The following is a 21417-nucleotide window of genomic DNA, read 5'->3' on the forward strand; positions in this document are numbered from 1 at the left end:
GAAGACTTGAATGAACGAACAACCACAAACCCCAAAAAATGGAACCCACGAGCAAAACCCAAGAAGAATCGAGTCTAAATCTATGTTTTTTGGCATTTTAGTGATGCAAAATGATTTTCAAGCACTTTGGGTGTGTTTTCAAACGTTCTAGTTGCAGAAATGTGAAAATGAAAGGTTCTGAAGCGTAAATTTAAAAGATAAATACTTGACGATTATTTCATATAAAACCATCAACTATTCATTACTTGATGCTTGTTATTAAATAACCGTCAAATAAAATTTAGACATATTTGACAGTTATTAGTAAACAAGCGGCAAGTAATTAATTTTTTTTATTTTTCCTTTTGAACTATATATTTGACGCTTTTTTACAAATAACCGTCAAAAAGATAATACTTGACGGTTATTTTGTATTAACTGTCAACTATTTAATACTTGACGCTTGTTATGAAACACCGTCAAATAAAATACAGAGATACTTAACAGTTATTAGTAAATAAGCATCAAGTAATTAATTTTTTTTATTTTTCCTTTTGAACCGTATATTTGAAGCTTTTTTACAAATAACCATCAAGTACTCCAAAATATATTTGACGGTTATTAGAAAACAAGTGTCAAATATTTTATAAAAAAAAAAAAAGTTGGGATGCATATCTCAAATATATACTAAATACTTGACGGTTATTTTGAAACACCGTCAAGTATTTAGCGCCTTTTTTATTTGTCGTTTTTCACTTATAATCGGCAAATATAAGCCATCATATTTAGCTTATTCTGTTGTAGTGAAGTAAAATCTTGCTTGAGTGCATAATTGTTCCATGAGCGATATGTATTCCAGAATGGCTTAAGTTTTGTAACTTGACATTTCAGGCGTGAGTGTTGTTGTGTTCCACACATGATTTGTCTTCCTGAATGGTCTGGTTTTGAATCAAGCCATTCCATATGTGATAGTCTATTGCTTCCGCGTAAGATTTATCACCTAGAATTAGCTTTGGCATTCTGCTAGCTAAACCACACGTGAGAGCATGTTGGTTTCCACACAGGTTCTATCATACAAATTTAAGCTTAACTTTTTTCTTCTAGCTAAATCACAGTGAAGACAAGTTGGTCACACACAAGATTTATCACACAAAACTAGTTTTGGCTTTCTATTTGCCAAACCATACATGAGAGCAAGAGGTCACACGTGAGTTTTTGCACACAGAATGGATTGTATATTCATATAGTCTAAACCACAAGTGAGACACTTTGAGGTTCACACCTGATTTATCACATATTTATATCTAGAAGTTTGATACAAGCCATTTCACACTTGATATGTCAATATGCATGCAAGAAATGACACCAACAGCTAGTAACACTATTCTAAACAGTTTGTTAACTGCCAAAACTATATATGTGATAAAATTCAAGTCTGAACTAGAGCTTTTGATCCTTAAGAAACTTTTCTTTATCTAATCATTCAAAAAGCTTTCAAATTATGCTTAAACATTTAGTATTCATTGATCATTCTTGAAAAAGAATTGTGAAAAGTTCTCACAAGTTTCTAAGCTTTCAACTGTAATTTATTTACTCTTCAGGAAATTTTTTTGTGAAAGTTTATCTTATCTTCTTCTAAAATCTTGAAAAGCTATTTTTCAAGTGTTTGCAACAACTTACTAGAGTATAGTAAGGTTTTTTGGTTGATTCAAGACTGGTTAAGTCTTGTGAGTAATACTGTGGTGGCAATCACCCATTTAAGCTTGTGATTTTTATTGGAAACCTCGTGTGATCTTGAGGATTGGACGTAGGCTAAATTGGGGCTGAATTAGGATAAATCTTGCGTATTTCACCTCTCTTTCCTTCACATTTAAATTCTTCACTTCTTGAATTTTTGAAAATCTTTAAGTGTCACCCAATTCATCCCTTCTCTTAGGTTCCACCCTATCCAAGAAAAGTAGTGCAACATAGAGAGTGGAAGAAGGAACAAGGGTCACCTATTTCTATGAACCCACTGTTAGTGATTTCGATCCAATTTGTTCAATGGATTTGTTCAATAGAGGGTCACGCTATTGATCTATGGCCATCATCTCAATTTGCTCGATGGAGATTTTTTGATCTTCCTCCTTAGCGGTTTGCAATGGTGGTTGTCGATGATGGAGGAAGAGGAAGAAGAAGAGCATGGAAATCTAATTCTCTAGAAGGATGAAGAAGAGTGGAACTGTAGAAGACGTCATCCTCCTAGACATCCTCTATGTTTAAGTTTTTTATTGTTTAATTCTTAAAATAGCCATATCAGACATGGTAAGTGATGTGGCAAAGTATGCTAGTCAAACAATAAAAGTTAGCACAGCAAAATTGTTGAATTTTAAAATATGTCCTTTAAAAATGTTAGGATACCAATTGCACTTTTTAAAAATGTCCAGGCAGATTTATGCTTTAGCCTTTTTTATATATGGTATTTTCACATTCGGTTATTTCTCGTAAATTATGAAAGAAAAATACTTCATTGCAAGGGTTTGAAAATAAGGTATATTATCTAGGACTTGTAAATTACGTGACTTATTGTACTGTTTTTTATAGTAAATATTGATATTAATTTCATATTAAACTAGGACGGTGAAGAGGCAAAAAATTAAACACACAATTCAAAGTCTCATATGATATCAGAAGTTGCCTCTCATGTTCTTTCATATTCAACGTAGAATGTTTGTCTTTTTTTGGGTATGCTATAGATATTCCAAACAACTACTTAACCTAACTAAATTCAAGTGGCTGACTAGCATTGTTTCCCCATTTAAGACTCTTTGTCCATTATTAGCATCATAAATTTTAAACTCATTTATTACACAATGATTCCCTCAACTATTAAAAATGGTGGCTCTGGCTCTTACCATTAATAAAAATTATTTTGACCATTAGTTGACCAAAAAATAATAAAAAATGATATCAAAAATACAAAAAAAGGACAAAAAAAATTACAACAGATAAGAAAATTAAAATTAGGACCAAAATAATAATTGCAAAAAAAGAAAAAAACATTTTTTTGATCATTTTCTGTAATTTATAATTCTTTTCTTATCGTTTGTTGGTCAACTAATAATTAAAGTTAACTTTTGTTAATGATAAGAGCCAAATTGTATCATTTTCAAAAGTTTAGTGAACAATTTGCACAATAAATTTAAGTTCAGGGTTTATAGTGTTGCTGAATCTAAAGTTTAGGGGATAATTCTATTTAAAATAGTAATACAATAAATAAAAGTTTGAAATTAGTTTTTTATTCTCTTTTAGTGCTCTCATGCCTCATAAACTTTGTAATAAAAATTGAAGAATAAATTTTAAATCTAAATATAATGAATAAAAGTGTAAATGAGATTTATTTATTTATTTTTTCAAAGTATTCGAATCCAACGATAAATTTACAATAAGAATTTTTTTTCACAAGACTTGAATCCTAAATCATGTCCAAGAGATATCAATTTCTTTCTATCAACTTAGTCCTCGCTGGATTTTTTTTGTAGTCTGAAAAGTATTTAGAGTTCAATTGCCATTGTATTATAGTTGCAAGTTTTTTTTTTTTTTTTGGGTATAGGCAGTTCAGTTATAATATTGTGGAGCAAGTGGAGTTGAACATGCTTAGAAATGAAGTGATTAGTCTAGGGCATAGTCTATTTTGCCCAGGGACGTATTCTAAACGTAGCCATGACAGCAGAAGTTTGGATATTGTGAATGAGATTTTTGCAAGATGTTCTTGATGTTTTGAGAAACACTAATGTGGCTTTGATAGAGATTCATCTTGTCTCCCACTAGCTAAGGTGCTTGAAGAGAAAAGAATTTGTTCTTTTGTGGATTTCTTTGTGAATCTTGGCCAGTCCCTAAGTATGTGCTGCTTCCAGTGGAACCCAGGAACTCTTAACTGGCTATTGCGTGGATTGCCTGTATTGCGATGAAAGGGATGTACCCTTTGAAATGGGCAAATATGCTCCCATCCACACTAATTTGTCTCCTAAATCATTTGCTAAGTGTATCTTGCAATATAATCTAGCATTCTCTATGCATTTAACCCTTGTTTACCTTTTGTTACTTTGCTAGTGTTTCTTGTTTTTTCTTGTTAGAATTTTTGAAATTAATTGCCGTCCATGATAAGTCATAACTCTGGTGACAATGAGTTGAACAAAATATGATATTAATGTGTGATTAATAGCTAGAAAAGGAAATGATCCTCTGTCTTACTTGCAATTATTCCAATAAACATATTTACCCTATAATGAGACAAATTAATGCTCATTGGATCTTCCTTTTACACAAAGGCCTCCCTTTTCTATAAATAAAGGAGGTGGCTGTAGAACACACACCAGAACAAACAATTCTCTAGTTTGTTCTTTCTCTCCCTCTCTTTCTCTTTAGTGCATCTACTGTGCATCAAGTCTAGACTCTAGTAGTCTAAACTCATGTAGGCAGTTGAGTAGATTTTGCAACACTCAAATCTAATAAGACTTTGACTTGACTCTGTTATTTTGTTATATTATTTAGTTTAATATTCCTTCATTTCTACACCGTGTTGTTGCTCTATTTGAAACTTCTCCATTAGTTATTAATGAATCTCCTTTTTTCCCAAAAAAAAAATATTTTCAATTTTTATTCAAAAAAAAAAGATTAATTTTTCTTGTTTTGACTTTAAGACTTACTGTCGGGTGATCAAATCAAAGAGCAAGCCTTGAATAAATTTAATATAAATTAACGTACAGAAACGTGAATATTACCACCATAATAAATGTTCCCTTTGAAAATCTTGATTTAAGCCGAACGATAAAATCACAAGAAATCAAAACTTGTGGCTGAATTAGTAAAGCATTTATTAGAAACTTGCAGTTATTGCACGAGAATAGACTTGTGAGTTGTGACATCTGTCTACATGTATACCAAATTAAAGACGTGCAGTGGCCATCATTTCAAGAGTGTTGCACACACTGTTACTAGCAGAAGAATTTCTTATTGTGGCTCACAACTTCACAACCATCAGAGGCAGAGGCCAGAGGAAAAATGACCAAGAGTTATGGATCTCCTCAATCATTGCTGTAGAATTATTTTGTATAAACTATGATAGTAAATTCATGTTTTAAAAACTTTTTTATTGATAAAAAAATAAATCAAAATTAGATCCTTTATATTTGTCTGTCTATACATAGAAAGAATAACCATATATATATAATTGTGTCTGGTGCTTATATATATATATATATATATATATATGTCACGTGTTACACACCTCAACAATTTTTTTTCTATTTCCGTAACAATAATACATAAAAATGCAATGAGACCTTGAGTTTAATTCTGTGTGAATGCAAAAAACATATATTTAGGAGAGCTATTTTAATTGGACTCGTTAATGTTTAAAGGAAGAATCACATCAAGAACCACTCAAAAAAATTATTCATAGATAAAGATCAATACAGAATGAGTTATTATTGAATTAGGAATGTAACTTGTTATTTCCCGAATGAAACTTGTTGTTAGTTAGTATTTGTGAATATTTTGCTTGAGCAATCCTTGGATGTGACTCACCTATATTTAAAGTTGACCTAATATTACCTAATTTCAGATAATTAGATCAAAAAAAATGATACATACACCAAATACAAATCATGTGCTGCACTTTCAATAATAAATATGAACATTTTAGATTATACATAAATTTTTTATAAAATTTTGTTATCACTTTTTGTCAAGTTTATAATTAGAAGATTATTTTATATATTTTGTGTGGTTTTTTTAAGGAAAAAATGTTACTATCCATATCAAATGGTCCTAATCTGCTACTCCACATACCAGAGAAACCAAGTCTGATGATAACACATTATTTTTTGAATGTAAAAGATGATACTCCATCCCATCTCATTTTAAAGGATACTTTTTCAAATGAATTGTTATTTCAAAATATAAGACACTTGATAAAAATAAATTTTATTAACTATACTTGTTCCAATATTATCCTTATCTCTTTATTATACTTGTTCTAGTATTTGAATATTGTTATAAATATTTATAAAACTCCCCCATAGATATCTATAAACAAAATATTGTGTCTCATTAAACCTTAACATAGGAAAAACCTAGTAAAGGAAAAAAAAAATACTACACAATATATAATGAAGTTGCCTTGTTAAAATCCTTATCGGAAAGACACTACAAGATAAAACTTTAGTTAAAGAGAAAAAAAGGAGTACAACATGAACTTTTATTCCTCTTGATGATGATATCAATCTAACTCCCCTTGATAATAACATCACTTCTTATTATTTTATCTCAAAATTAAAGATAAAACTAATTTCTAAAATGCATGATATATTTTAATCATACATACTCTCTCTGAACTACAACATAAATTATTGTTAACTTATTTACACTTCTCAAGAAAGTTGGTTAATATCTTGATTTCTTAAAAATGTTCACATCTTTCCATTTATGTCATTGAGTGAAATATTTAAACTACCCTTATTAATTACATTAATTTATTTAAGGCAAGGGTATAAATGTCAAAAAATATATAAAGTTCACTCAATGTCCTACATTTGGTACTAAGGGGAACTTCTAGTAAATGACTTATATTATGATCTAGAAGGAGTGTTCTTCTAGATATGTTAAAATATCAATAAATCACAAAAGAAAAGTTATTCTTAAAATTATCATGGTATATCTTATATTTGCATATTCAATTTGTTTTGAACAAAATGTTATCATATATAATAATTTCATGGAACTATACCAAATCTTTAATTTTTCTTCCAAAATTATAACAAGTGCAATATTAATAAAATATGCAAATATCATTGTAGAATAAATATATGTTGCTTAAATTTCATAAGATATAATGATCTTGAAATCATTGAGATATTCAATAATTTGATCTACAAGTTGGGTAACATGCAAAATTATACATTTTTTCAAATTCCTCTTGATGATGATATCAATTTAACTCCCTTGATAATAACTTCACTTCTTATTATTGTATCTCAAATTTAAAGATAAAACTAATTTCTAAAATGCATGATATATTTTAATCATACATACTCTCTCCGAACTACAACATAAATCATTGTTAACTTATTTACACTTCTCAAAAAAAGTTAATTAATATCTTGATTTTTTTAAAATGTTCACATCTTTCCATTTATGTCATTGAGTGAAATATTTAAACTACCCTTATTAATTACATTAATTTATTTAAGTCAAGGGTATAAATGTCAAAAAATATATAAAGTTCAACCAGTGTCCTATATTTTGGACTAAGGGGTACTTCTAGTAAATGACTTATATTATGATCTAGAAGGAGTGTTCGTCTACATATGTTAAATTGTCAATAAATCACAAAGAAAAGTTGTTCTTAAAATTATCATAATATCTTATATTTGTATGTTCAATTTGTTTTGAACAAAATGATATCATATATAATAATTTCATTGAACTATACCAATTCTTTAATTTTTCTTCCAAAATTATACCAAGTGCAATATTAATAAAATATGCAAATATTATTGTAGAATAAATATATGTTGCTTAAATTTCATAAAATATAATGATTTTGAAATCGTTGAGATATTTAATAATTTGACCTACAAGTTGGGTAAAATGCAAAATTATACATTTTTTCAATGCATATCCAATGAGTTATTTATATTATATATATTTAGACTATTTTTAATCAACATGACATAACAAATAATTGCCATGGTCATGCTTTTAGCTTTTTTTATCCTTAAAGGATTTTCATATAAATTTCACTATTTAGTGAGTCATATGTATATGCTATAATATCTAATAAACATATCATATTTCAATTTCATATACTGTCAAACTAATGATAAATACAAAAATTCACCACGGGATAATATACATTATCATAATCATTATTAGACATTTGTGAAAATCCATATTTTTACATAATATTCATGTATCTCATAATAACTTTACACTTTAAGTTTTTGGACTACAAATCCATGATTTTCATATATTTAAAATAAATGTATTTTTACTCAGATTATGTCATTTTCTTTTTCTTTTCCTTTGGTCATCTTTCTATCTACTTTCCATAATATATTTGTATATAAGATCCTCATTTGATCATGTGATATTACCACCAAAATTGTTGAAAACAATTTTATGTTTTTGGTTCCATTTTTCTAATTGCAAAATAATCTTTTGAAATCTCTTTATTGCTTTCAAGAAACTGAACCACTTCTGGGATTTTTGTAATTAATTATGTCTTGATCCTCTTCTAGACTGTCTGCCTCCTCAGTGTTATTATTTTAATTATATGCTCCTCCTTTATCAATATATTTATATTTGGAATCAATTGATCTACCATACTTTAGGCACATGTCATATTTTCTTTTATAATAATTGGAGCATCTTGAGTTGGAATATGACATTTAATAATTCTCATTTAGGTTAGTAATTGTATTTCTAGATATTTTGCAATATTTTATGATTGCATTTGATGAACTTCTATTTCATATTGCTATTTGAGACTATCTAAATAAGTTAATAATAATGCATTCCATATATTTTCTTTTCTAGCCACTCTTTTCTCCCCCTCAAGTTGAGAAAACTTGGTCATTTGATAATCAACTCATCATATAGAATAAGTCTCCTTATTCTATTTGTCTCTTATAGAAAATATTCCATTGTTTCATTTAGGAACAAACAAGGAGCTTTCCACCCAACATTTATATATTCCCAACTTTCTTTGAATATTAATCTATGGTGGAATAATGATAAGAATAAAAATTGCACATTTGGATTTTCAAAAAAAAAATCTGGCTCATTGCCAAAAGCCAATTTTAGTGAAAGAATTTTGTTAGCTTAATATGTACAAGTGCTACAATACATAAGATCAAATATGCTAACACTAAAATAGGAAAAAAAAATTTGTACATATGGTAAAATAGAAAATTTTTTTTGATAAGTATTGATCTAGCTTCTTAAGGATGCTTTAATAAAAGATTTTATTAAATCACTCTGTCAAATAGGATTTTCAACTAGTTTCTTTTATAAACATATTATAATCCTTAAAAACCTTAGATAGAATTCCACTAGTATTTTCAATATGTAATGTATTGATCTGATACTCTGGGAATTGTGTATGCAATGCAATGTTTTATTCAAACAATCTTGCAAACTCCAAGTTACAAATTTGAAATAATCATATATATATATATAACCATCTTATAAATACATCTACCAAATTCATCAAATACTTATATGGTTCACATGCTATTTGAATTGGCTCATATATATATGAACTTGATGTATTTCTAGAAATGTGAATATTCATTCCAAATATGAAGATTCATGACTAGTGATATTCTCTTAATAAACTCTTTGGGAATAGACAACACATATAATTATTTAATTACACAACATATATGTTAGCTATTGGTTAAGAATCATCTAATTCTTTAATGGATGTAAATATATATTCTCAATAATTCTTTCATCATATATATGATCCAAAATAATCAAACAAGTTATGCCAACAATATATCTATTAAGATCAGTAAATTTCTAGTTTGCTGTAACATTTTTTTAATAGATAAAGGTGCAAATTTAGCCATAAGCTCTTTTTTAAGGATAGTTAAATATCTTATACTATGAGGTGGTGCAAAAAAAAAAAAATAATCAGCCATAGAAAATGTAGCATTTTTATCCAAACACAAATGGATGTTAACTTTGACCATTTAACAAAATGCTTTTGATTGGAAATGCTTTGAATGAAATCTTCCCTTCAACCTTCCTTGTCTTCTTTCTCCATTCTTCTTGTCAAAGATGGAAGATGACAATCATTTTAGTACCACCAAAAATTCCAAGAAAAAGTTTCTTCTTCTTCTTCTTCTTCTTCGACCATTTAACAAAATGCTTTTGATTGGAAATGCTTTGAATGAAATCTTCCCTTCAACCTTCCTTGTCTTCTTTCTCCATTCTTCTTGTCAAAGATGGAAGATGACAATCATTTTAGTACCACCAAAATTCCAAGAAAAAGTTTCTTCTTCTTCTTCTTCTTCTTCTTCTTCTTCTTCTTCTTCTTCTTCTTCTTCTTTACCTCTTCATTCGTGCTTCTTCTTCTTCTTAGCATTGTATGGAATCAATAATCATCATCCATTCACCAACATTAACTCTTAACAAGATTTAATTACACAGTAACAAGGCAATCCACCCAAGTCATAAGAAGCAACAAACAATGAACAAATGATTGATCACCTTTGATTCCTCAATAAGCACATAACATGTTATCAAAAGAAGGATTGTATACAAGTTAGGAAATTCACATTAGAACTTAAAATAGAAAAGTATATGATCAAGATCTAAAATCCTACTTCACAAAACATAGAAATAGAGGATCCCTTCAATGGGATGTTGTAGAGTTATCTTCTCTGATGTAGGGACGTTGAACAAGCACCATAAGAGGGGAAACCATAAGCATGGGATCCCTATACTAAAAAACCAAATCAGATGGTAATGATGAAAATGAAGGAGAAGAATATGATGAAGTTGAAGTTGAAGTTTTCAAGATTACTTCAAGAAGTAGAGGAAATGGCATTAGGTTTCATTACCTGAAGAGGATAGGGAGCTCACTTTTATAGGTAATGCATACATCTACTGAATTGAAACTCATCCCTATGATTGCAGGTCTAAAAGTAGAGGGAATAAGAGTAAGCCTAGAGAGGGAAGGAAGAAGATGTGTAGAAGGGTAAATCTAAATCCTGAAGCTGCGGAGGGACCCACAACTAATAAAGACGATTGAGGAGGGATACCATTCTAGAGACTGAAAATTAATAGGTCCCATAAATTTAGGTTGAATAAACAAACATTATTGGCCATCAAATAGGCAAAAGGTGGTAAATGCTGTGTTTTTTATAGTTAATGATTTTTTTACCACCTTATATTATAGGAAACTCAACGGTCCTCAAAAAATAATTTGTGGCTAAATTGAGGCAGTGACCCTAGATAGGCATATTTGACCGTTATGTACCATAAATGTCAAATATGCCCTTAAATCTCATATTCTAGCCAAATCTAAAGACTTTTATATGACGATTAGCCACAATCATCAAATATTTAGACCAATATTTGATGGTTCCATAACTGTCAAATATAGTCACCCATAATATATGACGGTAGCTTACTTGATAGATGTGAACCGTCAAATATGGGCAAACACAACCATGAAGTATAATCAATTTTATAATAGTGTTTGCACCTTTACCCTTTTTTAATTGATAGTAAAATTTTCAATTTCTATAATATGTGATTGATTTACAATCTCAATATGATGTCAATTGGGGATATCTATTGTGTTTTGAAAGGAAATATAGAAATATATAAGTGGAACTTTATCCAACATTAACACACATTTGAATTCCAACAATCTACCCCTCAAGTGTGAGAAAACATACCCCTCTTATTTCTATCTTTCTCAAATTTCAAAGATAGTTACTAGTATATAATATCCAAATAATATGCCTTTACTCATAGGCCCAAGTGCTTTCCAATTCACAGACAACCATGAATTTTAATTCAATTGAGCTATCATATTCATACTCTTGACAAAACAATGAAGCTCTAATTTAGAGATATGGGTTATAATTTTCATTATTAATCATTTCCATAGAAAAATATCTCCCTTGCTTCTTCAAAACTACCATGTATTGATGGCTAACATGCATACATACATATGCACATAAGCATATATTCTCATTACCCATTAATAACATATTCGATTTAATTTACATTTTTTATGTATATTCAGTGTATGGATATGTTTCCAACCATGAATGTGGAATATGTCAATTTTTTCATCAATATTTTCTCAAAAATCCCTTTATTGACAATATAATCAATACTCCTTTTATATATTTTGTAACATTCCAAAATCTATTTCTTGAATTAATGAAAAATTTCACAGGAACTTGAAAAAGTACATAAAGTCTAAAATAACTATATATGAAGATCAAAGTTTAAATAATTTATAATTAATTTATAATGTTTAGGGGTTAAAGTGAGATGAAGAAAAGTTGAGAAGAATGTAAAAACAAATATGATCCAACATATTATTACATTCTTGAATTTAACTTTCAATACACATAAATATCTTCAAAATATCACAAAACTGATTTTGTCCATCAATTATCAACTATCAGCTACTTATAATAAATTTTCTAAACAAATTAATATCATAATATGACTAAGAATTGTTTTTTTTTTGGTATATTTGATTTATCACCACTCTAGATAGTTTCTTCAATATCTCATAATTCTTTTTGGCCCCATAACCACTTTGGAATTAACTTTGAAAATAAAATTGATGCCTATTTACTTGAATGTGGCTTCTAACCATATTGTAACCGTTGCTCATAATTTTAATAACCATGGAAAAATATCATTGTTTGAATATGCATGGAAAAACATTGTTGCCTGTTATTATCAATTTGGACATTGGCTATATATGATGTGATCATAATAAAATAAATATGCCAATAATTGTCTTCAAGACTATTATTTTTTTAGTGATATGATTCTTTATAAGCTATGGGGTCAAGGTATAATTTTGTCCTTAAACCATTCTTGGAGGAACATTGTTGCCCCTATACTATTCATCTTAGCAATGTTACACCTAAACTAATCAAATTAAAGTAACAGTGCCCTCGCCATTTAAACATCTATTATTGTAGTTAGTAAGACTCATTTTTATGAGTTAAGATGCAATTTCACCTCTAAACTATTTCAAGAGGAGCAATGTTGCCCTCACCTATTAAAAATCATAAAATTATAATAATATTAAATAAAATAATATGAAATGTATGAATAAAAATAAAATTATAACAATATAAAATAAAAATAATACTAAATGCATATATCAAATAAATATAAGAAAAAATATAAATTATAATTTTTATAATTTGTCAAGTATAAGTGGATCTTGGTTAAATTAGATATGATGAACTCAAAACTATTTGCATTTGCACCTATGACTATTAATATCTTTATAAAAAAAGGTCTCAAATTATATTTTATACATGTGAATTGTTAAAAAATAAAGTTGGCTTTTTGTAGGATTTAATTTTTGATTTTTTCTATTTTTTTAATTTTTTAAGCTTTTTTCTAATATTATGTTTAAAACCATTGAATTTTTTGAAAATCGCACTAGTTCCTAATTCAACTTCAATTTCTAACTTAATATTAGCTTAACTCTTGTGCAATCCAGTTCAATTATGAAAATAATTTTTTGGTCCAAAGTCATTAATGACAATTCTAGTCGATAGTTATAGGTGCAAATGTAAATATTTTTGAATCTACTTATATTTAATTTAACTATGATCCATTTATATTTAACAAGTTATAAAATTATAATTTATATTTTTTCTTATATTTATTTTTATATATGCATTTAATATTATTTTATTTAATATTATTATAATTTTATTATTTTTAAATGGTGAGAGAAACATTGCTTCTCTAAGAATAGTTTAAAAGCAAAATCGTACCTTAACTCTAAGCTATATATTAGTCTTCAAGACTAGAAAAATATTTTTCAATGCTATCAAAGCTTTTTTTTTTTTTTGTGCCATGAAATATTTGAATCATTAGCCTTCAAGACTATAGTATTTGTAGCAACAATTTTTTTTTTCATAATATTTATTGGAACTATAAAGTGATCTTTTTCAAAAGACCATTACTAAAAGTGATGTAAATTCTAGCCATCTAACTAACCACAAGATCAAGAGTATCATTATTGCTGGCCATTCAATAATATAAGTTTTAAATATCAATAGATATCTAAATTAATTATCACAACCATATAAGAATAAAACTTGAACTTTTAAATGATATAATAAAAAGGGTTAAGGATCACTTTCTCCCTTAAATTTTTTTAGTAAGGTTAGCACCTAAGAGGGGGTGAATTGGGTATTCTTAAGATTTTCACAAAAACTTTTCCTAATCCAAGATGATGATGAATCAAAAATTAGTTTAATGTAAAAAAATTCAATGAAATGAAGAGTATAGTATAAGAGAAAGCTTGACATAAGAGATTTATACTAATTCAACCAAGGATAAAGTAGCAAATTTGGTCACAAACTATTTTTTAGGGAGCATCTGATAGCCTAAACTATCAGATGGTGCAAAATAAATCATGAACTTTTAAAAATAGAGTATCTAGTAGCTTGTCGTTAATTTCAACTAACGGAGGTTATGTGAGGCCCACAATGACACATGGCATGACACAAGTACGACACATCAGCATGTTAAATGTGTAAATTTAGCTATGAACTATTTTTTGAGGAGCATCGAGTAGCCTATACTATAAACAAAAGGAAAATCAAACATCTTCCCTTGAATTTGACCAAACATCATTTATTTTCATACTTATGAGGCCCATAAAATATTAATATCACTAATCTTCTTGCCTTCATTCTCAATCTTAGCTTGAGAAGAAGAGGTTTAAAGGGTTCTCATCTAAAGACATTCATGAAGACAATGCTAACAAAGTAGAAGAAATAATTCGTGACTAAATTAAGTTATAATCAAACTTCTCTCATGCATAGTAATGTCAAGCTTATACTTTATTGGCATTGTCATTGTGAATGTCTTTAGATAAGAACTTATTAAACCTCTTCTTTTGGAATTTATATTGAGAATGAAGGCAAGAAGATTGGAGAGATTAATGCTTTGTGGGCCTCATAAATATGAAAATAAATGGTGTTTGGTCAAAATTAAGGGAAAGGTGTTAGATGGTTTGTTTTTTTATAGTAGAGGTTACCTAGTATTCCTTGAAAAATAATTTGTAGCTAAATTTACATTTTTACCATGATAACATGCTGTGCTTGTGTCGTGCCACGTGTTATTATAGGCTCCACATGTCTGTTAGCTGAAGTTAATGGCAAGCTATTGATGCTTCATTTTTAAAAGTTCATAATTTATTTTACATCATTTGATAGTTTAGACTACCAGATGCTTCTCAAAAATAGTTTATGCAAATTTGCTACTTTACCCTTCAACCTAACCACTACATCCAATCTTTAAGATCACATTTGAAATTTTCAAATAAAAACACAAGCTTCAAGGGGTGCTTGCCACTATAGTACAAGCATAAAATTATACTAGTATTGATTTCACAACAACACTAGTAAGCTATTGCAACCATTTAGGAAAAATATCTTCCTAAGATTTTAAATAAGTAATAAAAATCTTTTCAAAAATTTAACTCTCTAACAGAGTATATTGAATATAATAAAAGCTTATAAACTTCTTGAGAGCTTTTTCATAAAATAATGAATGCAGTTGGTAGAAATTGAATGCAATGCACTTACTACTTAAAGAATTGCTACTTACTTACTTAAATGATGCTCTGTTTATAGTTTGGCACTAAAAGAGATGTTAGAAACACTTAAAATAAGTGAAATAGTTGTTGAAGACGTGTGATAGTGATGTTTACCAAAAAACAATTTTTTTTATAAAGTGCATTAAATCCTTGTCGGAGTATGATTCACATGTGGATGGGTAAGGAAACATGCATTGATTACACTACTACAAAAGGCCTTTCTACTACCCTAATTCACATTCCATTTTGAAAATATGACTTAAAAGAAATAAATTAACATCACACAACATTATAATCCATATCTACCTTTTAGGAGGGTGATTATAATATGTTAATTTTTGGAATCCGTGTATACCCACTTTTTTCATTTTTCAAAACCAGTGTATTAGCTCTTAGCTCTTGTCTCTGTGCTTTTGTCTCTGTCTCCATCTCAACTCCCTCCCTCATCTCGGTTCCCTTTCTTGTCTTAATTCCTTCATCTCTTGTCTCTATCTCCGTCTTACCTCCTTCCCTTGCAAAAAACTCTCTCAGCTCTCAGCTCCCTCACTTGTCTCAGCTCCCTCATCTCTTATCTTTGTCTCTCGTCTCACCTCCCTGCCTCACAAACTCTGTCATCCTTGTCTCTGTCTCTCTTTTCTCAGCTCCCTCCCTCTATCTCTCTCTCAGCTCTTCTTGTCTCTGTCTCTTGTCTCCTAGCTCCCTCCCTCGCTCTCTATCTCTCATCTCCTAGCTTCCTTATTGCCTTTGTCTCTCTTGTCATCTCCTTGTCTCTCTTGGTAGCTATGTGGATGAAGAAGCCCAGCCTCTCACGATTGAGGACCTCTTCTCTTCTCTTTATGTATTTTTTTTCCTTGTTTTTTTTATTTTCTTGAAGGCAAGAATGTGAACCAAGAATGTGATCAATTAATTTGCTTGATTTTAGTTTTTTTATTTTCCTGAACAATAATATTCCTACCTAATATTTTAGATAGCCCCTCTCCACGCAAGAATGTGATTTCTATTTTGATCCAAGAATGTGATCAATTAATTTTAGTTTTACATGATGTATATGATATTATGATGTTTAAATTTTGTTTGAGCCTATGAAAGTATGAACTTTGCTTGATTTTGAAATTAAAGGAAGATAATAATGTTGCTGTCAAAAGTTTAAGGATTAAGTTTCATGTTACTAATTAAAAATATATAACTATGATTTTGTTCTAATGAAATTCTATTTTAGTAGATAATTACATGCTAGCATATTGCATATATTTCTTTTGTTCTTTTGATTGTGTGTATCATGCAAGTTCAAGCTTTCTAGGATAGAGCCTTACACTTAGAATCTACCTTAGAGTCACATAAGGGTTGGATATTGAAACATTGTTTATTTTATTTTGTACTTAATCTTGGCTTGGATTTCTATTAAAAATGGGATGTAATTCTACTAATTATGTTGCATATTGTTAAATCTTGTAAAAAAAAAATACACCATGATAATAGGAAGGAAGGAAGGAAGGAGAAAATGAAATGCTAAAAGGAAAAAAGTTATAAATGTTTAAAATACTTAATATTTTAGATAGTATTATAATTGTAGAATTATAGTATTATATAAAATATTATTAAATCTTGTAAATATAAAATACACCATAATAATAGGAAGGAAGAAAGGAAAGAGAAAATGAAATGCTCAAAGGAAAAAGTTATAAATGTTTAAAATACTTAATATCTTAGATAATATTATAATTATATAATTATAGGTCTACCTTGCATTAAAACCTTCCACCCAAAATAAATAAAAATAATACTTTAGATAATTTAGTTTGAGAATTAATTTAGGTAGGAAATATTTATTGATTTGTTTGTTACATCTATTGGTTCATAATTGTTGTAATTTTAGGATGTTCAATTTTTAAGGGGAGACTGTGATGTTTTTTTGTTAATTTAGAAATTAAACTTGGATAAGCTTAAAATTTGATATTTTCTAGTTTTAATAGGTAAATATTTATTTAATTTCTTGTTGGTTCTATTGATTTCTAGTTGTTGTAATTTTAAGATGTTCAATCTTTAAGGAGAGACTCTGTCAATTTTTTTTTTAAGCAATGAGTTTAATTGAAGCACAAGGAAGGTAGTGAATTGTTAATTTGATAGATTTTATGATGATTTGTTGGATAAAAATAGAATGGATCGTAATTGAATGAATACTAGTAGAATGACTGAGAAATATGAGAATGGTGTGCATTAGTTTCTTGAATTTGCTAGAAAAAATGTTCATAGCAAAAATAAAAAGTATTGTTGTCCTTGTGTTAATTGCGTAAGTAAGATTGAATTAGGTATTGATGATATAAAAGAGTATTTAATTTGTGATGGAATAAATTTAAGTATATAAAATGGATATGGCATGGGGAGGCAGGAATAACTTCTATGTCCCAAGATGAGTCAATTGTGAATGACTGGGATGAAAGAGTAAAGGATATGATTCGTGATGTTGGCATGATGTCATTTGCACAATCACATGTATATGGCAACTTGTGTAGTGATGTAGGGAAACCCTTATACCCAGGGTGTACTAAGTTTACGCTCTTAGTAGCTATGTTGGGATTAGTTAACTTAAAGTCAAGAAGTGGGTGGACTAATTCAAGTTTTACAGAGTTATTTGAATTCTTTAGTAAAATGCTTCCAACCTATAATTTGCTTCCAAAATGTATGTATGAGGCAAAGAAAATCTTGTGTCCAATGGGTATGGATTTTAAAAGGACACATGCTTTCCCGAATAATTTCATACTGTATAAAAATGAGTACGAAGGGCAACACAAGTGTCTGAATGTGGGACTTTATGAGACAAAGTGAATAAGGATGATGATGTTAATCATGGTAATGTGACCATAACTAAAGGGCCTCCTGTGAAGGTGATAGAAAATATTTGTTACCTAATTTTATTTGTTAATTAGGATCATTTTATTAATGATTTATCACCTTCAAGTGCACACATTGTATTAGATTTGAAATTTTGCCTAAGTTTATAGGTTCAGTGCACTAGGAATATTTTGGTCTAAAACATGAACTTTTGAGAAAATGTACGAGAAAAATTGAAAAAGTTCATTTTATGTCCAGTTGATGAGTAGTGAAATTATATTTTTAAAATTCATTGTATTTTGGGAGTAATTAAATAAAAAGTCAGCACTTTCTTAAGTGTCTTAATTTAACCTAGTTTTTGGTTTGCCTTTGTGTGAAAATTTTTATATAATTTTGTGCAGCCTAGAATTTGGTTAATGTAATAAATTCTCCCTTCTAATTATGAATTTAATTCTAGTTATTAATTAGATTTTATTATTTCATATGTTATTTAATTGAATTATGTGATTTATGTGACATAGGTACCATGTGACTTGTACATCAATTAGGCAATTGAAGTCAACACTCCTTGAGGTCAATGGCTGAGCATTTGCATGTGATTTATGCTATTTTTGGGAGATTAAATCAACTTAAATGATGTGGATGACACATGAAAAATTACACACTCATTAAAATTATCTACAAATTAATAGGAGGTTGCCACCTTGCAATTGTGATAAGGCTCCCATTTTTATTTTAATTTCTTTTCCTATTTATTAAGTAAGCCCTCAACTGATGGGTAACAAGTGAGGCACATTCCATTTACCCTATTTTCAGATTCATTCACCTATTTCTTCATCTCCTTCATTTTCTCTTACTTGTTCATGGTGTTCTTCATTTTCTCTCTTTTGTTCTTCATTTTTCAGTACCCTAACCTCCATTTTCAGCCACCAAACCTCCACAAAACTCACACCATTCTTCTTCTCTCCTCAATTTCATCCTAACCCTCCCACTTTCACAAGGATTGAAGCTCATTTCCATCATTCAAGAGCTATGGAGTTTGACCTTTACAAGCAATTATTAGGGTTCTTGAATATGATAAAGACTAGCTAATTTCTTTAGTGGAATCCTAGAGAGATGAAGATGGAGGATGAGTCTTGAGCTTCAAATTGGCTAAATTCTTTTGTTTCCTATCCTCTTCTCTTTTTACTAGATGATTAGATTCCTTAATCTAGGGTTTAATCATCTTAGCTTGTAAATTCTAATTTGAATTTGATGTTGATATAAAGAGAGAGGATTGTTTCATTTATTTTTCTTTCTTAGACAGCCATGACTAAATTTGGCCACTCTTTGTTTGGCACATAATCTTGTGTTTTTCAATTAGTAAATTACATGTGTTAATGTTGTATAATCTTATAATGTTAATGCTTGAGTGATTGAGTAGATATAATCTTGTGGTTACTTGATTCCCTGTGTTGGCCGTGAAATTTGAGGGAGGGTTTTGAGTGATTCACTTGGCTAATTTTTACACCAATTGGTTAATTGAACTAGAGACTTTAATCTAAAGCCTAGAGAAGTTAGCTAATTAGGATGATTTTCTTAAGTCATGACAACTTTAGTCAAGAGGAAAAGGAAGATAAACTTAGCCTAATCATAGGAAGATAATAAGTCCAAAATCAACTAATCTCTAAGGTCTCACTCTTGTGAAAAGAAAAGTTCATTTCACTTAATTTATTTAGCATTTTATTTACTTGCACAATAGATAGTTAATTTATATAATTAGGTAACTACATTCTTACAACTTTGGGTGATTTATTCTACTAGATAACTTTTAATTAGACTAAGACCATTCCTTGAGAGATGACCTAGGGTTGACCCTATATTACATTAAGATTAGCTTTAATTTAATTTTAAAGATAAGAAACTAAATCCTATCAAAATTTTAAATGAAGAAGATGAAATAAGATGGGTGTTCTTCATTTTCTCTCTTGTATTCTTCATTTTCTAGCACCATATCTCCCATTTTTAGCCACTAAACCTCCACAAAACTCATGCCATTCTTCTCCTCTATTCAATCTCGTCCTAACTCTTATACAAGTTCATTTCCATCATTCAAGAACTATGGAGTTTGGCCTTTATAAGTAATTACTAAGGTTCTTGAATATGATGAAGATTGGCTAATTTCTTTGGTGGAATCCTAAAGAGATGAAGATGAAAGATGAGTCTTGAGCTTCAAATTGGCTAAGTTCTTTTGTTTCATATCCTCTTTTCTTTTTACTAAATAGTTAGATTCCTTAATCTAGGGTTTAGTTATTTTAGCTTGTAAATTCTAATTTGAATTTGATGTTGATGGAAAGAGAGAGGATTGTTTCATTTAATTTCTTCCTTAGATAACCATGATTAAATTTCTCCACTTTTTGTTTAGCACATAATCTTGTGTTTTTCAATTATCCAATTACATGTGTTAATGTTGCATAATCTTGTGATGTTAATGCATGAGTTGTTGAGAAGCTTGACATAATCTTATTGTTACTTGATTCCTTATCTTAGCTGTGGCATTTAAGGGAGAGGTTTGAGTGAATTGCTTGGCTAATTTCTTCACCAATTGGTTAATTAAGCTAGAGACTTTAATTTAAGACCTAGGAAAGTTAGCTAATTAAGTTTATTGGCTTAGGATAATTTTCTTAAGTCATGATAGCTTTAGTCAAGAGGAAAGGAAAGCTAAACTTAGCCTAATCATGAGAAAATAATGAGTCCAAAATTAACTAATCTTTAGGGTTCCACTCTTGTAAAAAGGGAAGTTCATTCCACTCACTTTAGTTAGCATTTTAATTACTTGCACATTAGGCAACTAATTTAGATAATTAGTGTAACTAAATTCCAACTCTTTAAGTGACTTAGTGCATTAGATAACCTTTTGTTAGACTTGAAACCATCCCTTGGGAGATAACCTAGAGTTGGCCCTATATTACATTAGGGTTAGCTTCAATTCAATTTTGAGGGTAAACAACTAACGCCTATCAAAATTTTGGGACGTGTAAAGGTGATGTGGTATCTTCCAATAATACCACAATTTCAATGTTTGTTTACTAATCCAACAAAAGCAAAGAATTTGATATAGCATTTTAATGAGAAAATATCTAATGGTAAACTTTGACATCCAGCTGATTCTCCTCAGTGGAAGACAATCGATCACATGTTTCCTTAATTTAGCAATGATCTAAGAAACCTTTAGCGTGGACTCTATA

This window comes from Prosopis cineraria, unplaced genomic scaffold (assembly GCF_029017545.1).
Source record: "Prosopis cineraria cultivar Desert tree isolate PC_DT_omini unplaced genomic scaffold, ASM2901754v1 PC11, whole genome shotgun sequence".
NCBI lineage: Eukaryota > Viridiplantae > Streptophyta > Magnoliopsida > Fabales > Fabaceae > Prosopis > Prosopis cineraria.